This window comes from Peromyscus eremicus, chromosome 14 (assembly GCF_949786415.1).
Source record: "Peromyscus eremicus chromosome 14, PerEre_H2_v1, whole genome shotgun sequence".
NCBI classification, from domain to species: domain Eukaryota; kingdom Metazoa; phylum Chordata; class Mammalia; order Rodentia; family Cricetidae; genus Peromyscus; species Peromyscus eremicus.
In genome coordinates, this window is record NC_081430.1 from 84,907,158 (window position 1) to 84,922,546 (window position 15,389).

Consider the following 15,389-nt stretch of genomic DNA (forward strand, 5'->3'; position numbering starts at 1 on the left):
GTAGTTCACAACCGCCCGTAACTCCAGCTCCAGGAGATCTGAAGTCTCTGAACACACACACACACACACACACACACACACACACACACACACACGCGCACACACACACACACGCACGCACAAGCTCCTAGTATTTCTCACCCACGGCCAATAAATTTCCAAGACCCCGTCCCTGGCTGCCAGACAGACACCTTGCCTACCAGCCCTAGCTCCCCTCTAGACCAGATGCACCTTGCATCAACCGGCTTCAGGATCCCACCCCCCCCCAACCCCCCACCCCGGTGCCTGTCCGTGTGGCCCGGAGCACAGTGACACTGACGGGGGCGGGGGTGGGGTGGGGTGGGTAGACAACCCTTCAGATTTCCTCTGCCTCTTTTTCAAGCTGAGTCACCATGTGGTGGCAGACGAGGCCCCACCACGGAGCCAGCCGGCAACGGGGCCCAGAGGCAGCTGGGGTCGCCATGGAAACGGCTAGTGCAGCGCCTCGCAGGGTCTGGCCTTTTCACTCCGCCTTTCTGGCAGGCTTCCTCAGCCACCCTGAAACCCATTCACCGGGCGGGCCGGCGGGCGGGCGGGCGGACCGGGGCCTCTCCCCCCGACCCCCCTCCCTGCCCTGCGGTCCCCCTCAGTGAGCTCGGCCTCACCTCCCTCTTCCCCTCGCAGCTCCTCCCTCCTGGCGGCCCAGCCAAAGCGCTGGGAGGGGAGAGCCGGGCCTAGGCCGGGCTCGGTTTTCAATTCTAAGCCGATTTCCCCTCCACAGGCAGTGAGCCCTTTCATGCATTTCCCCTATTATCATAAACGCAGGAACTTGCATTAGGATGAATGAGCAGGAACTCCTGTCTTTGTCAGAGACTTGGCAGACGGCCAGCCATAGAATGACCTAAAACACTCAGAATTAAATGGGAACTGGAGAGGGGGTGGAGATCCCTGAGGAGTGAGAATAGGGAAGGGGGTGGCCTCTGGTCTCTAATTATAATAACAGAGCCTTCCCGGTGTGTCCTGGCTCTGTGCTAAGCCTGGTGCACTGACGCTCTTTAAAGCCTCACAGAACTTGTACATCCCCTGGATCCCCACCCGCATTTTTACAGAGGACGAAACGGAGGACCAGAGATGCCCAGAAGCAGGCCCAAGGTTGCCCAGCAAAGGAATGATGGAGTAGGGATTCAGATCCTCAACTTCAAGGTCATCTGGCTGAGGGCTGGCAGCTCCACATAGCCAGTTCTCATGGACTATAGACCCTGTCTCCATCCCCCCCCAACCCCTCCCCCACCCTGCAATCTCCGTTCACTCACTCTATTTCCACCCTCACAGCAATTTTACAAACCAGACTTGCTGCCTCAGATTGGATCTAGACAGAGTTAGAGAGCCACTCCAGAGAGAGAGAGCGAGCAGAGGATTCCCAACACCCTGTCTAGTCATGTAGGGCAGCCTGGTGGCCACAGCCTTAGCTTCATACACGAGCAGATCACATGCTGGTCAGCAGTGTACACACTGGCACAGGGTCAGTACCCCGTAGATGCGTTTATCAGGTGCTGGGCTAAGTGAGCCCCGCCTCCAGATCCCAGTCCCTCCTTTCTGGCCTTCCAGCAGAAAGCAGGGGCTGAAGAAAAAGGAGGTCTGGAATGGGTATACTGAGTCCTCACTTGCTCCCCAGATGGGCGTGGCTGCTTTCTTGCCAAGCCACCGTTCAGACCCTCAGGGGTGGAGCCCCAGAAACTTCACCACTGGGGGCTGAGTTCTTACCTCTTCTACAATTAGAAAGGATGCTTTCATTGACGTCTCCTTCAGACTCTCAAGTGTTCAATCTATGTCCACTTCCTTCCAGAACACAGACACAAATGCATGTCTTGTCTTTTCTTTTTCTTTTTCTTTTTCTTTTTTTTTGCAGATGGCAAGAATCTCACAGTGACTAAAACAAGCAAAATCTCCTGCCCTCAGGGAGCAAGGAACCAAAGCGGAGTAAGGCTGACAGTAAACAAACACATCTTTAAAAAAAAAAAAAATACCGTTTCAGGAAGTGGAAGTGCTGTGTGTGAATGAACCAGCTAAGAAGATCAATGAATGCAATCGTTTAAAGGTCAGGGTTAAACCTGAGAAACAGTCTAGTCTGAACCCCTCAATTTACAAATGAAGGCAAGGAGGCCCAGAGAGGAAGCTTGAGGTCACGTGGTGAATTATTGGTAAAAGCTGGGCTGGATTCCAGCCCTCCTTGGCTCTGCCATGGCCAAGGCCTGAGGGAAAAAAACTTAGGCCATGGGAGTTAGAGAGCTGGGGGAGACAGCCGTGTTTGGTCCTTCTGGCTCTTTCCCTTTTTAAAAAAATTTTAATTTTTTTTTTATTTGACAGTTTCATGCTTCTCAGGCTGGCCTCAAATTTGGTATGTAGTTTAGGATGGATGCTGGGACAACAGACATGTCACCACGCTGGGTTTACGCCCCGTTGGAGACTGAACCCAGGGGCTTTTGGCACACTGGGCTAGTACTCTACCACGGTGCCCAGCCCCTCTTGCCCTTCTTTAAATGCAATGCTTTTAAAATGAACTTCAGGACAATGCTAAATTCACCAGGAAGGTGTCACCAAGCAGGAGGCATGACGCCCTGAAGGCACCTGACAGCTCCCATGAACAGTGGGACATTTGGATGCACAGTGTTGGCCACTGGAGAAGAGGGAGGGCGTGTACTTTCATCGCGCCTGGCCTTTGGGGAAGGGTATTGTTCTTTTGTTGCTGACAAAGCCCCAACCCACAAGCCGGGTTTGGCTGGGAACCTGCAACTGCCTTGGGTGACTGGGTCATGTGTTTCCCAAGCCCTCCAATTCTTTCCATTCTGCCCAGCCCTCCAGCCTGGCAGGCCCTCGGTCTCCTACTGGGTAGATGGAAACGGGCAATAGCCTTACTCTTTATGAAGTTACCATGCACAAGCTGAACAGTTTCTGCCTCAGCTCTAGGCATAACCGAGGGGGTGGGGGTGGGGGGGCACTATCAACAACCACCACATAGATGACCAAGCAATCAGGTGGTCTCTGCATGACTTAGGAAGGCAGAGGAGTAGAACGCTCCAGAGGGAGGGAAGCTCAGGCCCACACTGAGCTTATGAGGAAGCCTGTCTCTCTCCTCACATTGCCTGCAGACCTGTCCGGGGCACTTGCCGGAGTCCACCAGACCTCTCTTCTTCATTGGCCCAGAACATAGGCTGGTGTGGGCCACACCCACCCTTCTTCCCTTCCATATCCCTCCAGCACAGGCTGTTCAGTGGCTCAGGCTTATCTTTGTGACCTTGGTGTCTCTGGTTCACAACCAAGGAAGTATCTTGGCCATGTGACCCTGCACCAGGATCCTGGCCCAGTGGCCAGGCTGAGGTTCCCATGGCAATGCCCTACCCTTGGACTGTCTCATGGGCCCCACAAGCCACTGGAATGTCTCAAAAATACCACCCTGCAGGCAAACATCCAAACCGCCTCTCCCAGACGGCAGCTCTCAATTCTAGCAACAGGAAAATCCTTTCAGAGCGTGTCCTGATTTCAGCTTGGAAAACAGATGGCCATTGCAAAGCTCGCCATCCGCCCTCTTATTTCCTTTTTCCTCTCTCTCTCTCTCTCTCTCTCTCTCTCTCTCTCTCTCTCTCTCCAGTCTCAGGCAGATCTGAGCTCAGATTCCAGTGTTACCATCTCTTCCCAGTCCTCTGAATCCGTGCTGCTCCCGTGACCTGGCTTCATCATCCTTCATGGGGACAGCAGTCATCTGCCTGCAGATTTGGGGACAGACCAATGCTTTTTTTTTTTTTTTTAAGTTTTTAAAATCAAACTTAAACTTAATTAGTTTATTCATTTGTATGTGTGTACACCAATATCTATGTATGGAGGTCAATGGACAGCATATGGGTCCCAGGGAATCCAACTCAGGTTGTCAGGTTGACAGAAAGCTCCTTGACCCAGTGAGCTATCTGGTCAACCCTGGTCAATGATTCTGTGAGAGGCTTTCCCTGTCAACACCCTCAGCCATTCTTGCTCTGAGCACTTCTACCTTCCTTACCTGGTTTATTTTCTCCACAGGGCTTCTCATTATCTGACATACTATCTCACATATTTGGGATTTTGACTGTCTTTTATTTCCTATAATGGATACTCTAAGAGGGTAGGGATTTAAAAATCATTTATTCATCTATTTATGTTATGTGTACATGTATGTGCCTGTTTGAATTCATAGGTACCACATGCGTGCAGGAGCCCTTGGAGGCCAGAAGAGGATATAGGATTCCCCAGAAGTGTGGTTACAGACAATTGTGAGCTGTCGCGTGGGTGCTAAGAACTGAACCCAGGTTCTCTGCGAGAGTACATGTTCTTAACTGCTGAGCCCCAATTTTTAAAAAGATGTGTTATTTTCAGGTATATACGTGTGTGCTCATCTGTGTGGGAGTATGTATGCATGACTATACCCGACAGTGACTTGGGGTACCTGGAAGCTGGAGTTACAGGCAGTTGTGAGCTGCCTGATGTAGATGCTAAGTAAGACTCCAACTTGGCCCTGGACAGGAGCAGCATGCACTCTTTACCATTGATCCATCATGTCTCTAACCCCTCTAGCCCCAATTTTAAAGTGTTTGTTGGATCTATGTCTGAGCCTGCTTCACGGTGGTGCTAAAAAATAATGCCGGGCGGTGGTGGCGCACGCCTTTAATCCCAGCACTCGGGAGGCAGGGGCAGGCGGATCTCTGTGAGTTCGAGGCCAGCCTGGTCTACAGAGTGAGTTCCAGGAAAGCCAAGGCTACACAGAGAAATCCTGTCTTAAAACAAAACAAAAACAGTAATAATAAGAAAAAATTGCTCACTAAAAGATGAATGATGCTAATTACGGTGGTTCACACCTAAATTTTAGGACTCAGGAGGCTGAGGCAGGAGACTGTCACGAGCTGGAGACCAGCTTAGGCTACAGCACAAGTGACCCTCCTGTAAAAGTGTAAAAACGAAACGTCAACAGTAAAGTGCAGTCTGTCCGTTATCTTCTGCCTTATGACTCTGAACCCCTACCACCACCCCAGCTTGGGTCAACAAGGGCAGCTGGCCTGGTGTGGGTGGAGCTAGAGGTTGGCTGGGGCCCGCCTCCACCTTTCTCCTTCCTTTCCCTTCTCTCCACCCACCGCCACCTATGAGCCTGTAGTGACACTGGAAAACTGCTGTAGTCTCCCAGAGGGGGGGGGGGGATGTTTTGGTGGAGACAGCATTTTGACCCAGGAGAGGATATCCCTAGCTGCCAGGCACTCTCCTCTTGCCGTCACCCACATGGAGAGATTGAGTCAGGACAGAGCTTGTGAACAGTGGCCTTAGGGGCCACCCTCTCGTTATCCAGTTGGCTTGCTCTGCCCATGGCTAGAGAGGAAGGAACTCTGGCTACAGAGCAACTGGGAATGCCGCTAGAAGGTTGCCTCTCTAGCAGGGAGTGTGTTCTCGCAGGGCTGCTTCCTCCCCAGGGCCTCCTTCCCTGTTCCTCACTGAAGCGGGATCTGCTATCTCCATTCACAGAGAGGAGGTGAGGTCGAGCATCAGAAAAGCCATTTCCTGTCGGCTTCCTGGATTTGGGGAGAAAGGGGAACTCACAACCTCTGAGCTCCATGTCCACCAGAGTGAACTTCGGCACAGGCACAGAGGATACCACCTTCCTATCCCTCCAGCCGGGGATGAGTTTCAAAGCACCATCCTGGTAATTACCTTACTGGAAGCCGCACAAAAGAAGACAGGAATCAAGAAACGAAAGCCTCCGGGCTCAGAGTCCAAGGAAGCCAGAGAGCCAAGATGAAAATACTTCGTGTTTTCTGTCTTGCCAGATTCCCCAGGAACTCCACCTCTGAATAGCAGAGCCTTCTCAATCCCTGTGCACCAAGAGGGAAACTGAGGCCCGCCTGGCGTACTGGGAGTAAAAGCACAGTAGGTACAGAGGTACACCCACTGTCTCAGCACTTACCAAGGCCTTTGCTGGATTCCCTCCGTAGGCCCAAGGAGTCCTGCGGGGGAGGCCAAGGAATGAAAATGCCCCTGAAGAGCAACAATAACCCTGCCGGAGGGTTGTGTTCTCTTTTTTCCCCTTTGTTTGTTGAGACAGAAGGCTTACTCTGCAGCCCAGGCTAGCCCTAAGTGCACGGCAATTGTCCTATCTCTGCTTCCCAAGTTAACCACACCTGGCATTGTGTTCTTCACAGATAACAACTTGGTGTATTTTTTTTTAATCAGGTCTGGAGCTGTTTTCCTGGAGCAGTTGGTACCCTAGAGCTATGCCCCATGCCACAACCAGTCCTCCATGTTAGGATTCTGTACATGCGCAGCTCAGGGTCTTGTCTGGCATCTTACATCATCAGCGGGCCACTACGTACCGCCTTAAAAAGCCGGACATGGACCCCTACTGCCTCTGCGCTTCTCTTCCTGTATTTCCTCTCTCTGTTCCCGCTCTGTTCCCTCTGCCAGGCCCGGCTTCTCCCTCCTATCTCCTCTTCTCTCTGATAAAGCCCATTCTAACTCTGGTAGCCATGGCCCGTGACTCTTCCGCCGACTAACCAATGCCGTTCATCCCTTCACTCCACACATACACAGGCCATCTCTGTGCCTCTGGTCCCAAGGGCTGTGTTCCCTTACGGGCTGTTCTTCTCCGGTATAAATATATTTAAAGTGACTGGTACACACTTTGTCCCAGACACTACCCAAGTGATGGGCACACGGTACAGCCAAACAAAACAGCAAAAGTCTTCTCTATCAAGAAGACTTTTTTTTTTTTAAGACAGGGTTTCTCTGTGTAGCACTGGCTATCCTAGACCAGGCTGGCCTCGAACTCACAGTGACCCACCTGCCTCTGCCTCCCAAGTGCTGGAATTAAAGGCATGTGCCGCCACCACTTGGCCAAGAAGACTTTTTATTGAGGGAGACAGAGAGATTTACAAAAGAGAAACAAACAAGATAAAAGTAAAAATTCAGAGAGTGGCCTGGAATAGAGGCATGCACCTGTAACCCCAGCACTCAGACAAGAGGATCCTGCCTAAAAGCCGGGCAGTGGTGGTGCACGCCTTTCATCCCAGCACTCGGGAGGCAGAGCCAGGTGGATCTCTGTGAGTTCGAGGCCAGCCTGGTCTACAGAGCGAGATCCAGGACAGGCACCAAAACTACACAGAAAAACCCTGTCTCAAAAAACAAAAACAAAAAGGTTGTGTGTGTGTTTTATTTATTTTTTTTATTTTTTATTTTTTATTTTTTTTGGTTTTTTGAGACAGGGTGTGTGTGTATTTTAAATGAATTCCGACAGTTGTGAGTGTGATCAAGGAAATACAACAATGTGCCAGGTGTGGTCGTTCATGCCTGAAATCTTAGTCCTTGGGAGATAGAGGCAGCTCAGGAAGGTGAGAAGTTCAAGGCCAGCCTCAGTTACGAACAACAACTACAAAAACCCTGAACAAAGTGGGGGTAGGGGTGTCAGCCGTGTCATGGACAATGGCTTACAACCAGGACCTCTTTAGGTACATGGCCAGAGGAAGTCTTGCCTGGGAAGTGCCACTGATCCTGGGCAGGACAGAAAGAGACCAGGAGGCCAAAGCAGAAGCGCTGGATGGACCAAGCAGAAGCCGGGCTTGGTGCTGGGACAGGCATGGTTTGTATGCAATGTCCTGGTGCCTGCCTGCCGCTCTACAAGCCTTCCCTTCAGGGCTTGATGCAGCTACCCACTATGAGCTGCTGAATTTATTCCAAGTGCAGGGGTAGAGGAAACGACATGATTGATGTTCTGAAAAGGCCTTGCTGGCTGCTCCAGGAGGAATAAATGAAGAGGGGGAGAAGGAAGAGGAGCCAGACCAGGCATGCTGCCACGTGCCTTAGTCCTAGTTTCCAGGGTGGCAGGCTTTAGGAAGGATCCCAAGGCTTCCCAAGCCCCACCTACACTTGCATGGGGAGCCCTCCAGGTCATTTCTGCCCCAAGCACCTAAACAGGGTCTGCCCTTGACAACTGCCCCACACTGGAGTAGACGCCTTCCTGCTCTCCTCCCTCACCTGTTCTAGCCCTTCCCTCCAGCCCAGGCTACAGCCCAGCGTTAGCCAGTGCCTATCACAGCATCCCCACCTCCCAGCAGGAAGCTGCCTGGCGGTGTCTGCGGATTGACCTTGGGCTGCAAAGTCCACGTTTGCAAAGTCAAAGCCAGTCACTTCCTCCCCTGAGCCTCCCCCGGGCGGGCAAGGGACCGCCGAGCCTCCCTGCCCCACCCCCCCCTCGAGCGGGTCCGGACTGGCGCTGGCATGCACGCGCTCCGCATGTTAAGTGCTCGTGCCCGCGCTCCGCCGCCCCAGGCTCATTTGTCACCCGCTGCTGACTCAGCACTTCTGGGGAAGGCTTTTCCCTCCGCTTTGGAGGACAGGCCAGGAAATGAAGCAGCACGGACTCTTCCTTCCCTTCCCTTCAGGATATGTGTGTGTGTGTGTGTGTGTGTGTGTGTGTGTCTGTGTGTGTCTGTGTGTCTGTGTGTGTCTGTGTGTGTGTGTCTGGGCTGTCTGGGACCCGCTGTAGTCTGGTGTTAGTCTCAGACAGGCGTGTACTTTATGTACATCCCCATCTGTTTGTGTCCATTAGTGTGCATGTGTGGTGTTCGTGTTTGTGAACTTGTGTCAGCCCCTGCTCCATAAATGACAGGGTGCGTGTCCCCCAGCGTGACTTGATGAGTCTGTGTGCTTCCTTAATCCCCTCAGACTTCACCTTGACTCACTAGCGACCCTGAGATTTCTCCAGGCCCTCAGCAGCACATCTTCCTCCCCTGTGGCCTCTAGCTTGCTTTCACAGCTCCCTCGGCCTTCAGAACACTAAACACCGGGTCCTCGGTGGCTAAACGTGCAGGCTCTGGGAGCAGCCAGACCCAGGTTTCCTTAACTGCGTAGCCCGGCACTTGCCAGCATTGACCTTAAACAGGCTACCTTCACAGGCCTTGCGGGAATGGCATCTATCTCCCCATGAGTCTGGTGCAACCTACACAGCAGAGGATGCCTGGGATTTCTTGAAAGTTCTGGGTACACCAAACCTTGAGAAATGTGTCAGACTAACAGGCAGACAACAAGGAATAGCACCCGAGCACGAAAGCACAGAACGCCTTTCTTCGGCTGCTGCGAACCCATGCAGGTGGGAAGAGGCGGCCTGCATTGCGAGCAGGGCAGGAGCTGTTTGCTTGACAGCTATTAGGAAGAGAGAAGAGAGGTGACCTGATTTAGCGCTGTCTTTGGCAGCCAGGAAAATGAATAGGTCAAAGGCAGAGAGCTGGGTAGCCTGGGCACCACTCCCAACTAGGCTGCTGATAGTGACTTCTTCGGGGATGGAACAAATTAGGAGGCAAACTAGAGATCCAGGCAAGGGAAGCTAGGGCCAGCTGGGGCTCCTGCTGAGGAACGATGTGGCCGTGGACAAGTCACCAGTCCTCTCTAAGCCAGGGTTTCCATATCTCCAAAACGAGGGAAGGACTCAGGTTCTTTTATTCGGTTGTTTTGTTGTTGTGTTTTTGTTTGTTTGTTTTTTCAACACAGGGTTTCTCTATGTAGCCCTGACTGTCCTGGAACTCGTTTTATAGACCCGCTGGCCTCAAAATCAGAGATCCACCTGCCTCTGCCTCCTGAGTGCTGGGATTAAAAATGTTTGCCACCACCACTTGGCGTGGACCCAGGTTCTTGACAGCTCATACACTGTGCCTGAATACTGGCCCAACCTACACTTCAGGTGTTTCCCTTTACTTAGACACCAGGAGCAATCCTCCCACCACCTCGGAACTCCCAGCTCCCCCTGGGAAACCAACCAACAGACCCACATCAGAAAAGAGAACCAGCCGGGTGGTGCTGGTGCATGCTTGTAATCCCAGGACTCGGGAGGCAGAGACAGGCGGATCTCTGTGAGTTTGAGGCCAGCCTGGTCTACTACAGAGTGAGTTCCAGGATAGCCAGGGCTGTTACACAGAGAAACCCTGTCTTGAAAAAAAAGAAAGAAAAAGAGATAGACAGAAACAGAGAGAGAGAGAGAGAGAGAACCAATTTAAGGAATGAGTCTTGGTCTTTAGGAATGAGACCAATAAGGAGCAGAACGTGAAAGGGAGCACCAAAGAGTTTGCTTCAGGACCTTTTACCCCTTCCTGCTCCCGGAAACCTACCCAGAGCTAGTTAGCATGCTGTATACTCTATTCTGCATGGGCTTGGATTCACAGGTAGGCCCCGCGGTCATTTCCGCTCTGAGGCCTGAGACTAAAGCGAAGAAGGGAGTGTGGATCTTCGGCCTCTCTGACTCACAGGGTTATCCCAGCATGGGTGGGACCGCTGCAGAGCAGACATGCCCATTTCTGTCCAGACACAGCTGGGCAGCCAGTGGGTGGCTACAGCCTGTCCTTACATGGGTGAAAGGGGCCAGCCACTTGGTGAATGACTCACCCAGTCACCCAGCCAGCTAAAACCTCAACCCCACCCTTCCTTTCTCCTGCTACCCAGAAGGCCCCCTGTCATCCATTCTGGCCACACTGCCACTAAAGCAGAAAAAAAAAGAAGGCATTTGCAAGAGTTGGCAGTGACCTCAAGGAAATAAACACAGAGGGCCACGTGAGCATTTACCAACACTGAAATCATCTACTCCAGGACTAACAGTTACAATGCTATAGATTCTTCCTTTTTTTATCTGTTTGCTTGCTTGCTTGCTTGCTTGAGACAGGGTCTCTCTATGTGGCCCTTGCTGTCCTGGAACTTACTATTTAGAACAGGCTGGCCTCAGATTCACAGAGATCTGCCTGTCTCCGCCTCCCAAGTGCTGGGATTAAAGGCATGTGTCACCATGCCCAGTTTATTGATTCCTTGTCAAGTTGCTTCCGTTGAATATTCTGTTCCTAAACTCTGTGAGTCCATCAGATATGAACAGCCACAAAACTCACCGCCTTCTAGGGCTGTTGCCTTAGCTCAGTCCGAAAGAAACAGTCTCTAGAGAGAGACTCCGTGTGTGTGTGTGTGTGTGTGTGTGTGTGTGTGTGTGTGTGTGTCTGTGTGTCAGTGTGTGGTGTCTGTGTGGGTGTGTCTCTGTGCGTCTGTGTCTGTCTGTCTGTGTGTATCGGTGTGTGTATGTGTCTCTGTGCATCTCTGTATGTGTATCTGTATGTATGTGTGTGTGTGTTAGTGTGTGTTTTTGTGTGTGTCTGTATCTCCGTGTGTGTGTGTGTGTGTGTGTGTGTGTGTGTGTATGTCTGTGTGTGTGTCTTTATGTGTGTCTGTGTGTGTGTCTTTGTGTGTGTCTGTGTCTGTGTGTATGTCTGTGTGTGTGTCTTTGTGTGTGTCTGTGTGTGTATCTGTGTGTGTGTCTGTGTGTGTGTCTTTGTGTGTGTCTGTGTGTGTGTCTTTGTGTGTGTGTCTGTGTGTGTGTCTGTGTGTGTGTCTTTGTGTGTGTCTGTGTATGTGTGTAAGTAACAGACGATGACCTTTCCTTTTCCTGCCTGGCTTTCCCAAGTTAAAAAAAAAAAAAAACCTTTTAAGAGAGTGTTGTTTCTGATTCCCATTCCCCACACCACCAAACCCCAGACAATACAATTAAATGGCCTGTTTGAGGATTGAAGGCCGAAGTGTGCCTTTGATGCAGAGGCCCACTTTGTCCTGACTTTGGGCTCCAGCACCCCCAGAGGTGTCCACTGGATGCAGGTAGCTATCAATTCCTTCCCCTTCACACCTAATGCACATCACCTCCTTCTCCTTCTGTTAGCAGGAGGAAAGACAGGTTTTTGTTTGGTTTTGGTTTTGGTTTTTGGGTTTTTTTTTTTTGTTTTTTTTTTTTGGTTTTTCGAGACAGGGTTTCTCTGTGTAGCTTTGCGCCTGTCCTGGAACTCACTCTGTAGCCCAAGCTTGCCTCAAAATCACAGAGATCCGCCTGCCTCTGCCTCCCGAGTGCTGGGATTAAAGGCGTGCGCCACCACTGCCCAGCTGGAAAGACAGTTTAGTATTTTTTTAAAAATCTATCTAACGGGAAACAGTTTTATCATCTATTTAACTTATAGATAGGGTCTCTTGTAGCCCAGGTTAGCCCCAAATGCCTTATATATTCGGGTCTTGATCCTATCTCTGATCATGCCTCCACCTTCAGGCATACTTAACTGCCTGGCTCAAGCTTTTTACCTGGTCTCAGAGTTTTTCGTGTTTCCCAAGAACCTCCCAGACTAAGTCGGAGCCCTTGAGTTGAGCCTTCCAAACAGGAAGCACGCCACCCTGTCCTCAGTCATGGTCTCAGGGGACCGCGAAGAGGGCAGGGGGAGGCCTCAGGAAAGCAAGCCTTGTCCTTTTCTCCTCCCACTTTCCACTATTTGGCGGAACCTTGAAGGTCGTGGGGCAGGACAGAAAAAACTAGAAAGCTCTACTATACCCGCTACCGGGCCTGAAGACCCGAGGTGGCCCCAGCCCGCGGTTAGCCCCTGTTTGTCTTTCTGCAAATCTGTTCAACCCACCTCCGCAGAAAACTCTCACCCTGGGGGTGGGGGTGGGGCGGTGACTAATTACCGAAGTCCTTCTCTGCTTCCGCCAGCCTCTCATCCCCGCCCATTCGCCTACGCCTGTCCCAGCGCACTGTGAGCCACCCAAGGGCAGCGCTAGACTGGGCCGGGTGAACTCACGCTTCGCCCTGCCCTCCTCCGTAGACCGGCTAGTTTTCTCCCCTTCGTGTAACTTTCACTTTCTGGTCACTCTCATTCTCTGTCGCAGAGCTCAGCAGAGTACAAGGGAGTTCAACCAAAGGGGTGCCCGTTGCCCAAGTCCTGGGCTGCCCCTGATAAGGTCAAGTCTGTGCAACAGCCACTAAAATGTTCATCAAACGTTTTAATAGTTTCTTTAATCGTCAGGTTTTTTAAAAAATGTCTTTAGATGTTTCTTTGCTTTTAGTGTATATGAATGTTCGGCCTGCGTGTGTGTGTGTGTGTGTGTGTGTGTGTGTGTGTGTGTGTGTGTGTGTATGTGTATGTCTGGTGCCTTTGGAAGCCAGAAAGAGGGGTCAGATGCCCTGGAACTGGGGTTAGGGATGGTTGTAAGCCACCTTTTGGGTGCCGGGAACTGAATCTTAGTCCTCTGCAAAAGCAGCCAACACTCTTAATGACTGAGCCATCTCTCTAGCCTCCTAAAAAAATTTAGGTGTATCTTTTTACATTTACTCTGTGTGTTTGTGTGTGTGTGTGTTTGTGTGTGTGTGTGTGTGTGTGTGTGTGTGTGTGTTTACAAGTGCCACAGTGTGTACGGAGGTCAGACAGACCCAAACATTTTATTATTGTGGATTTTTGAATCAGGGTCTCTTGTAGCCCAGGCTGGCCTCAAACTCCTGATGTAGCCAAGGATGACCTGGAACTCCTGATCTCCTACCTCCACCTCCCCACTGCTAGAATTACAGGTGTGACCACCATATCAAGTTTATATGGAAGCCAGGGTTTCCTGCACCTACATGCTGGGTAAGCATTCTACCAACTGAGTTATCTGTGTATCCAGCCATTTGTTTTTAAAGACAGCATCTCCGGTAGCCCAGGCTGACCTTGAACTTCTGATTCTTCTCCGCGTGCTCGGTTTTCTCAGGCTTCCTCACACACTTTCTGTTTCCGGCTGGAGGCTAGCTTTCTGCGCAGAGGACAGAGGCTCTCCGGCTCAATGCGTGGTGCCAGAGAAACACACAGGGAGGCTTTCTCACAGGAGAGACCCCTTGCACCAGATCCAGATCCAGGCCTGATGGGTGACTTGGAGTCAGTCATTAGCCAGGCACAGAAAGGAACAGTTGTTCCAAGCCTAGGAAGAGCCTGTGAGTGGGGCCATTTTCGTGAAGCTGGCTGGAGCCCACAGGGTGGAGGTGAGGCAAGGAGCCCTGAGATAAGGGAAGGCAAGAGGGAACCATAGTCAAAAGGCCTTGTTAAGGTGTTTGGATTTCATCCTGAAGGTCATGAAAAGACTCTGAGGGACTCAAACTAGAACGACATGTTGCCCGGTATGGAGTTGGAGGCAGGACAGGGCACAGCTGTGCAGGGAAGTTGGGAGCCACGGTGGGAAGAAAGGAGCGGACCAGAGAGATTTAGGAACACAGGGGGCTTTGGATGTGGAAGTCAAGTCGTCACAGAGAAGGCAAGGATGGCCCCTGAGTTCTGCACAAATGGAAAAGACCCCTGAGTTCCCTGCAGGAAGAGGTGGAAATAAAGAAGGAAGGGAGGAGAGGAACCCCATGACTTCTCCAGCACAAGCTGAATCCTAGGTGCCTGTGGGACCTCACACTGCTGGAAAGCTCAGGACATCATCCAGAGGCAGTCAGGATGGAAGGGACCGCAGAGATGGCGTGGTAGTTGAGACCTGGTAGAGACTGGGGCTTCTAGAAGGGTGTAGTCAAGGGGTAGTGTGCTATAGGAAAGCCAGGGATGTTTCCAGAGACTGAACAAAAGGAAGTTATTTGAGAGCGAGCCCTGAACTGGACTTGCAAGAGACCTCAGCTTTAGGCTTCCTAGGAGTTGCCCACAACATCCTCCTACTTCTCTCACTCCACAAGAGAAACCTGATAACCCCTCATTACCCTTCTTCCTTCTAAACTGCCCACCCCACCGCCATCTTAAGTGGCAAGCCTTGCCACAAGGCCTGTCTGTCTGCCTGCCTGCCTGCCTTCCTTCCATCTTTCCTCCCCCTAGCTCGCTCTCGCTCTCTCTCTCTCTCTCTCTCTCTCTCTCTCTCTCTCTCTCTCTCTCTTTTCCATAGTGTTTGCACCTTGTTGGCCAGAAGCCACTCCCCTCTTTATCTCACCTGGGAAAACAGGAAACCGGAAGCCAATCCCTCCACCGAGGATAACATTTTGCTTAAGCACTATTTACACTTTCTTTAAGCTCTGTTTACATTCCCCGCTCACAATGGGGAAAATATCAAGGGTTGGAGTACTTATCATTGTGAGGTTCTGGGGCCCAGAATGCTTCTGGGGGGGAATGTGGGCTAGAATCCTTCCCACCGAAGAATGTATCCTTAGAGTGCTGCGCTCTCCCTTAGGAAGGGATCCTGCGCAAACCCTGCAGCAGGCAGAGGACCACAGAACTCCCAGGACTGGATATGGCACTTGGAAATCCTTGCTGCAGTCTTGGGAATAAAGTAGCTGTCTCACTACCAGGCCCAAGACACCAAGGCAGGAAGCTTGTGGCAAAATAATAGTGTATAGCCCAGGTTTGTATTTTGCTTTTGTTTGAGGTTGGTTTCAAAATAATAATCCTCCTGCCTCAGCTTCTGTGTGCTGAGATTCTAAGGGCAGGACTAAATTACCAAGCCCCCCTCCTCAACATATATGTAGTCCAGACTGACCTTGAACTCATCAGGTTCAAGAGGTTAACCTTGAACTTCTGATCTAACTCACTTACAGACATTAGTCAACACACGCA

General features: G+C 51.3%; 1 long non-coding RNA gene across 1 annotated transcript; it reads left to right on the forward strand.

The window, feature by feature from the left end:
* The first annotated feature begins 309 nt into the window (after window positions 1-309).
* Window positions 310-5,668, forward strand: LOC131924516 (uncharacterized). The gene is made up of 3 exons (XR_009382926.1): window positions 310-491; window positions 1,889-2,077; window positions 5,518-5,668. It is a non-coding gene; the product is annotated as an uncharacterized LOC131924516 (long non-coding RNA).
* The last annotated feature ends 9,721 nt before the right edge of the window (window positions 5,669-15,389 follow it).